This window comes from Ictalurus punctatus, chromosome 1 (assembly GCF_001660625.3).
Source record: "Ictalurus punctatus breed USDA103 chromosome 1, Coco_2.0, whole genome shotgun sequence".
NCBI lineage: Eukaryota > Metazoa > Chordata > Actinopteri > Siluriformes > Ictaluridae > Ictalurus > Ictalurus punctatus.
Window position 1 is genome coordinate 13,746,941 of NC_030416.2, and position 9,311 is coordinate 13,756,251.

A 9,311-nucleotide genomic window follows, 5' to 3' on the forward strand; every position below is an offset into this window, starting at 1 on the left:
TGTGATCTGATTTGATAAAAAAAAAAAAAAAGAAAGAAAATTACATGTGAATGTTATGCTTTAAACTCAACATGTGTGATAGGTCTATCATGTGAACAATATTCCATCCCATGTGGGGAAAAGAAGGATTATTCAAGTGAGAAAATCACGTCTAAAGAATGAAAGCACATGCTCTACATGTGAAAAAGTTACCCGTGATACCGGTAGGTTTTACACCGCCACCTGCTGGTCATCTTTACTAACATCAATCATTTATGACCATATGAAGCATGAAAGAGCGTCTGAGGTCTGAGTGGAAAATAATGTAAACTAATAGCCCAGGTGGGATATTACATGTTGCAGAGAACACAGATGATATTCAGTTAACATACTGACTGTAATCTGAAATAATGCATAAATATAAATATAAAACCAGTAAAAAGAATACATTTCTACCGCTATGGGGAGAACGGTGGCCTAGTGTTTAGCACGTTTACCTCACACCTTCAGGGTTGGGGTTTGATTCCCGTGTCCGCCCTGTGCCTTTGTGCATGGAATTTGTATGTTTTCATGGATTTCCTCCAGATACTCCAGTTTCCTCCACCAATCCAGGAGGCATGTATTGTAGGTTGATTGGCATTTCCAAATTGTCAGTAGTGTTTGAATGGGTGTGGATTGGCACCCTGTCTATGGCTTCCCCGCCTCATGCACCGAGTCCCCTGGGATAGACTCCGAGGGGCATATTACAGAATCATTAAGTCTTAAGTTAATATTCGATCAGTTAAATTAGGATTTTTCACAAATTCATGTTACAGAAGCAAATTTTAACTTGATTTAGGATTCTTATCTTATCCTACAAAGTCTTATCTTATCTGTAGTTAAGGAATCTTAAACTGCTCCATCGAGATTGATAATCAACTCTCAGGTCTGTTACCAAGCAACCAACTACAACCAACAACTGTGAAGTAAATTTCAATTAAAATGGAGTATGTTGAACAGTAAAATCACTTGCACTATGACTGGTAATTCTCAGTAACAGTTCACTGGCTTCTGTAAAGTTGGTTGCAATTCTTGTGCAAACTGCAATATCGTATTTCATGGAAGTCTGTAATTATTTATCAGTGTTTTGTTGTCAAAGCACAGCACATCATCTGGGTACTCCAAAAGTCTTTCCACCATCAAACATCACAGTTCTTCGTTTTGTATCATTAATAAATGTAACACCATTCTAGGACATTTCTATTGCAGTGTGACTGTTATCACTGGCTTTCAAATAAGTTTTAAGTTAGGACACCAGTGGGGTTGTCCTAAAGTTAAGACACTTTAGGATTTTTATCATGTTAGGATGCTTCTGTAAAACGCTTTTCCTATCTGTAGTCAAGATAAGATAATGCACTTAGGAAATGTTATTCTGTAATAGTCTTTGTCCTAAATGAGGTCCTAACTGAAATTGTCAAGGATACCAAACAGATAAGATAGGATTCTAAAGTTAGGATCTTTCTGTAATACACTTCCAGGATCCCCACGACCCAGTGTTGGATAAGCTGTACAGAAAATGGATGGATGGATGGATGGATGGATTCCTTCCACTGCAGTCACTCTCTCTGCAACTTATACTTGACTGCAAAAGTATGTACACATGGGGTTGTAATAAAGACATATGCAGAGACAGTCAGGCTGCTGACATGCACTCTTTGTCTCACATCAACCTGTGTCTATATTTTGGAAGATACAGAAAGATTTAATATATTTTACATGTATTGTATTTAGTAATGTAACAAGGTTGAAATGTACTGTAACAGAGTCAACAACATTTTGCTATAAGAGAAACCATAAAAGGTAGAAAAAAATTCTCATGAAAATATACAGTACAAATAAATATAACAGATATTAGTAAGTTCAGTCAAACAGTTGGAGATAAATAAAATACAATACAACTAGCTCCGCCTATAAGCAATAACGTGGGTGCTCATGTAAATAAATCATTTTTGTATCATTCGGTGTGAAAATAAATCTGTTGTACATACCCATACATACATTTCCCTGTTAAAAATTTAAGATAAAAGCTACACTTGTATTCTTGTATTAGAAAAACATTATTACCTAAAATTGAATATAAAATGGTGACAGATATGATCAGATTTACCAATTAAAAACGATTTCCAGTTATCTTACAAAACAAGCAATATACCAATCTAACTTACTGAATCCACAACCTGTAAATAAACCTCTGGAGTACCTCTGGATTACATATACATGTGTGTACCTTTGGGTTCATTATTACACACAATAGCAAAAGTACATATAAATATAGAAAATAATAATAATATATGTCTAGCAATGGGGCAGAGCTGTGTAAACTGGGCAGAGACTTGCACTTCCTACTAAGTATGTTGTGATTATCCAGCCATCCATCTTCTACCGCTTACTCCTTCTTCAGGGTCACGGGGAACCTGGAGCCTATCCCAGGGAGCATTGGGCACAAGGCGGGGTACACCCTGGACAGGGTGCCAGTCCATCGCAGGGCACAATCACATACACACTCACACACCCATTCATACATTATGGACACTTTGGACATGCCAATCAGCCTACCATGCATGTCTTTGGACTGGGGGAGGAAACCGGAGTACCCGGAGGAAACCCCCGCAGCATGGGGAGAACATGCGAACTCCACACACGCATGGCCCCAGCGGGAATTGAACCCCAGACCCTAGAGGTGTGAGGCGAATGTGCTAATTATTATTATTATTATTATTATTATTATTATTTTAATTTCCTCGTTTAACCCAATATTCTGACTCACAGTATGCTCATGCTGAACTTTTGGCATCTTTAAAAAAATAAAAATAAATAAAAAGCACTGTTTCCCTCCATGTGACTGTAATTTGTAATCATTCATTCAGTGCAACTCAGAAGAGGGTGGGTTTCCCGTTTCCTCACAAGGTTTCTATAGATTTCTGTAATGCTGCTTTGACAATGTATATTGATAAATGAGCTATATAAATCAAATAAAACAATTGTAACAATTTGTATACTAAACATTATTACAAGTTAACATTATTATGTCAACTCTGTTGATGAGTGATATTTTAGTAATGTCATGAAAACACAAAATAGAATGGAAATAAATTGTAAATCAATTGAATGGGAAATGAATTGCATATTGTAAAACAATGAGAACATTTTCAATTAATACTGCAACATTTTAAAGCTGCAGTACTGAACTTTTGCCTCTCTATCGCCATCTCTGTTTGAAACATATAACTGCAAGATACTTGCAGAGTTATTTTGTTTACGTGGCCTGTGCTTTGGCACTGCTCCTCTGCTTGGATGAATCTGATAGTTTTTGAGGTATTTGTATGGGTTGTATATCAGCTTCAATACTTGACAACCAAGGTGGAGGCAGATACAGAGTAGAAGTGAGGTGCTCTCTCTCTCTCATAGCTAGCAGAAAATAAGTGCAATTTACAACATTGACCATAGCAAAACCAAACAATACAACATAGGAAACTTGATACGTTGCCGAATCAAGCAGACATGTGCGCTAATGTTAGCTAGCTACCTATTGAGCCACTGAAATGTCTTACCTGTTCAGCAGAAAAAAAAAGCCATCTCTGCATCAGTCTTAAGTCCCTTCAGATCTCAGATATTCATTCTCATTTTAGCACAGGCTCTGTCGCGTTCCCTTTTTGACTGCAGGCTTTCTGCAGTTCAAGGTTTCTTGGTTTTGACAGCTGATTCCCCAGATGCCAGCGATCATTGCCAGTTAGCATTATCCAGATTAAAAGCAGTCATATAGATGACAAGTTTAAATTCTAAGCAACTGTTGTAAGAATAAGCTACAAACACTCCACCATCTTCAGCACCCACACATGCGATATAGTAGCCGACTCTTCTTCTTTCTGTTTATGTTAATGTCAAAGGCCATGCAAATGATGTCAAACTGACATTTCCATCGAAAGCCGACCTGATATGTCAAATGATAAATCATTATTATAAGCTTGCCTTCGAGAATTAGGGTAAGAAAGGGAGACAGTTTTGAACACAATTTTTTTTAAAGTACTTGCTTAACCAAATGTATGTATGTATATATATATATATATATATATATATATATATATATATATATATATGTATGTGTGTGTGTGTGTGTGTGTGTGTGTGTGTGTGTGTGTGTGTGTGTATATATATATATATATATATATATATATATATATATATATATATATATATATATATATATATATTTATATATATAGATAGATAGATAGATAGATAGATAGATAGATACTGCAGCTTTAAGGTACTCAACATATTTTTTCATATACTATACATTTTTAGATATATGAAATATTTTCTATATATTTTTTCCATATTTGTTAAACTACTTGTGTAATATTGCAAAAAATTTAATTTCTAATTAATTTAATGAATCATATTGCCATATGTTGCACTGAATTTGCAAGACAGTGTGAAAATTTTGCTCTAAATTCATTCAATTACATTTGAAAAGGGAAGAAAAATCAATAAAAATTGCACTTCAAAATATAAAATTGCTAGGTCAAAAGGCAACGATTACAGAGATTTAGTGACCATTTTAGGGAAGGGGGTTGGTGGTGCTTGAGAGGATGTGCCGTGGGATGTGACCACAAAATGTGCAAGTGACGTATGTAAACAAGTGTGAGTATCTCGATTTAATAGCGAACAAGTGGACTAGGCAGTGAAAATACCCCCCCCCCTTCCTCCAACTTAATGTAGGAGTTTTACTGTGTACTTTATGTGATTTGAACACACAGCTGCTGTGGGTGGTCCCCCTTCACAGTGCCTGGGGTAAACTACATCACATTAGACCACAGCCAACACAGCTGTGTCACATAGTTACAGGTTTAACCTTTTCTCTGTGTTGCTGTGACTCCTTATAGTCTAAAATGTACCAAAAGCAGGAAAAAGTAGATTTTCATAATAAAGGCCCTTTAATGCAAATATTGACTTGGATGGGACAGGGTTTGTACAGCCTGAGTAGCAGTTTACAATGCCCCCAGTCGAGACCTCACATATGAATCTTATTATGGCATTACATAACGAGAAGCGTAGTGAGTATGCAAGTTTGCATGAATAGTCACTTAGAAGAATTAAATAGTAGTAATAATAATAATTACATTAAAAGTAAGTGTATTCAGTAGTGGTGTAAACTTCAGGCTTCCACAAGATATGATATGATATCAGTTATTAAGGTAACTATTTGTGATGTCACTGAATCTGTTACACTTAACTTTAGTAGCCTCTGCTTGATATGTGACCAACTTTGTTCAGTATCTAGGTTAAGTTTTAAGATTGGTGGATGTTGATGCAGAGATCCACCTTGATTTACACATGAATTAAAAAGTATGAATTATGTTTAACACACCGGTTGTCTGTCCTTTGCAGATAACTGATTTGTAATCAATTATAGTAAATAATAATCCATGTTTATGATCAATTATAATAGATTGTCTATGTATGATTGTTGCCTTGATCCATTTCAATCATTGTCTTTTTAAAATTAATGCATTGATCCAAATTGTCCCAATGTTAGACCCTCGATATTTAGGCTAGATGTCACTACTGTGATTAAAAAAAAAGACCCTTTGTGCCTCAATGGGTCTGTTCAGTGTGTTTCAAATTGCTAATCAGTTCCGAGACACCAAATATATCAGGTCTGCAAGTTTACACTGGAATTTCTGCAGAAGTGTAATCCAGCTATCCATTTTCCATACTACTTATCCTGCACAGGGTAACAGGGAAGCCTTGAGCATATCCCAGGGGACTTGGGACACAAGACGGGCAACACCCTGGATGGAATGCCAACTCCGCAAGGCACAATTGCACACATTCTCACACATACACATGCGTACATACGTACATACTGTTACTTTTATCTCAGTGTGAAGTGAAACTATATTGGTGGACTGGTTTATGACATTGTGTGTATTGATGTCATCTTATTTTGTTGTTTATTTTGTTATTTTGTCCTGCACATAGTTTGACTCACAAAAATATTAAATTATTTCTATATATTTCATTTGATATCCATATATGTCTATCTCTATTTACATACTATATATGTATATATATATATATATATATATATATATATATATATATATATATATATATATATATATATATATATGATGATGATGATGATGATGATGATGACTATTATTATTATTATTATAACCAATAAGCCTCCATGCCCCCCCCCCAGAAATGTAATCAAGTTTTCTCATTTAATAAACTGAAACTTCCAATGAAAATGATCTGTTGAATCTCCATGTCATTAATGCAGCAAACATAAACTCCATTTGCCACCACCAGAGGGCACTGTTATAAAACTGCCACGCTACAGGCTTTGAAACGCTTCTGTACCTACAAAGACATAACTCAAAATAATGTATTAACATAAAGACTAACATCCAATGAGAAAATGAGTTATAATATTCACAATAATGGCAGAATTCCTAGCCCAATACAACAAAAAAATTGAATTGAAGCCTTCATTTCCAAACATGCTACTGTGTATCCTTGTGCAATCCTTGTGCAATTTTAAATATTAGTTCACACGCTAAGACAGTAATACACAATCGATGTACAAGTTTAAACTACTAGGCTTGCTTTTATAGCCATAGTATAATGCATCGGGATTGTGTAACAGACATTCAGGGAGGATGTACAAGGACAAATGCTTTACATATAAGAATGCTTTACATGAAAGCCAGTGTAAAACTCTCACAGTAAAGCCCAGCTATAAGGTCCTATTACAACTCTGCCAGGAAATTTAAGTATTTTTGTCTAGAGCAGCTTGCAAAGGTAATTCACAAATCACTTGTAGAGACATCTTCCTTATGTTGAATCCAGTTCCCAGAAGATTTGTACAACATGCTACTGACCTTTAGACACAATGATAACATTGTGAACTATCTTCTAAACCTGATTGATCCTTCTGATTATCAGTGAACATTTGAATGCATCATAACTGATAATGTACTGCACTATCATTGTGTAGTTCATACAACGGTTTTGAGTTTAACCAGCACTGTACAAAGTCCCCGTTGGCCCACTGTTAATGCCATGACAGTGGTATATACTGAATTGCTACTCCTGTTAGTTTCACTGTAATTATTGAATAAGCTTTAAAATGTATATTAAGCTGGCAATTTAAGGAGCTAAAGCATTTAGTTTATCTGTATCTTAAGATTAACTTGAAGCTTATCCAAAAAGATCACAAGTTCATCTTCAGCAAGCGCGTTATCTTGGTCAGGGTCATGGTGGAGCCGAAGCCTATCTCAAGAACACTGGGCGGATCCCAGAATCACAGGGTACAACACACACACACACACACACACACACACACACACACACACACACACACACACACACACACAAATGCACACACACACAAACACTGGGGCATTTTAGCATAGCCAATTCACCTCAAGCCATGTTTTTTAGGAAGTGGGAGGAAACTGGAGACTTCAGAAGAAACCTACATAGACAGTAACCCGGAGCTCAGGATGAAACTAAGGACCCTAGAGCTGTGAAGTAGCAATGCTACCTGCTGTGCTATATATTTTCTGCTGAAAATTTTAATGCATTTTGAACAATCTGTTGGTGCTTTAATGCAATAAATAAATAAATAAAAACCAATAAATAATATCAGACGTTTGCCATTTTTAAAAATATGTTTTTATTTTTCATGTTTTTATCATTACCCACATATTAATACAACAGCTTTATAATACCATATAGACTATATGTCCCAAAGCTTGTGGACATCTGACAATCACACTCGTATGTGCTTATTGAACATCCCATTCCAGATTTAGTCCTCCTTTGCTGTTATAATTACCTCCAGTCTTCTGGGAAGGCCTTCCACTAGATTTTGGAACGTGGCTGTAGGGATTTGCTCATTCAGCCATAAGAGCATTAAAGAGGTCAGGCATAGATGTCAGGCGAGGAGGCCTAGTGCACAGTCGGCATCCAGTTCATCCCAATGGTTTTTAGTGGGGTTGAGGTCAGGGCTCTGTGCAGGACACTCAAGTACTTCTACTCCAACCTTGGCAAAACAATGTCTTCATGGACCTCACCTTATGCACAGGGGCATTGTCATGCTGGAACAGTTCGGGCATCTTAGTTCCAGAAAGGAAATTGTAATGCTACAACATACAGAGACGTCCTATACAATTGTGTGCTTCAAACTTTCTGGCAACAGTTTGTCTAAGAACCACATATGAGTGTGACGGTCAGGTGTCCACAAACTTTTGGTCATATAGAGTGAATTTTATTTGTTGTAAATTAATGTGTGATAATATATTTACAGCCACATCAGTGCAATGTTTAATGGTCTCATGGCTTTCAACATAGGTGTCATAACTGTACTACGTGCCAGCCCTTTCAGAATAGATATAGTTTCCACATTTTGTTATGTGAATAAATAAATTTGCAGAAGAAAACACATTAATGCAGAGAATAAATGGATTCCACAAAATATAAGAAAGCAAAGTAAAGCAAAATAGCACAGTATGAGAAAATGCTAAGGAGAGCATGTTGTCTGTTAGCTGCAAATGAATGCACAAAGCAGTTCTGTTTAACTTCTTTCAAACATTTTTATTAATAATGTTGGAAAACTTCTATCAAACTATTTCATTTTTTCATTAAACAAATCTTGTGATTCAGAATGAATGACTTGCTTGTAAATTTTTAAAAGGGACTAAATCAATCATATCGCTATAGAATTTTTGCAGGGCCCAAAGGGCCCTTTGACTTACAAAGAAATAAAAAAAACAAAGTCATCTTTCGTGAAGGGTCCTGATTGCTCCATATAAACTGAGCTTCATCACTATAAGACTAAACTGAGACCTGATTTGGAAAGTCGGATGGCAAATAGTAAACGGGCAATGTTTATTCTTCCTTTTCAAACAGAAAACTTAATAGTCCTGAATAGTTAATGCTGTTCTCTTTATCATCTCCTTTCTATGTGCAATTTTCTCATGAGTTTTCATCTGGGCATTAAATGTTGAACCCTTGTTCAAGTTACTGACTAGAGTAACATAAAGATTATTATCTTTATTAACAATGGGTGACTTGTGGAGTAAGAGAATCATTGGAGTGTGTGTGTGTGTGTGTGTGTGTGCACAAAGTCTTCTCAGAAATTACCTTGTAATGTACCCGAACCATTATTGAAGTTGCTACTCAAGTGATATAAAGATTTATACCTTCATTTCTCAACCATTTAGACCATTTAATTGGTGTGTGTGCATGTGTACGTATGCAGGTGTGCTTGATATTAA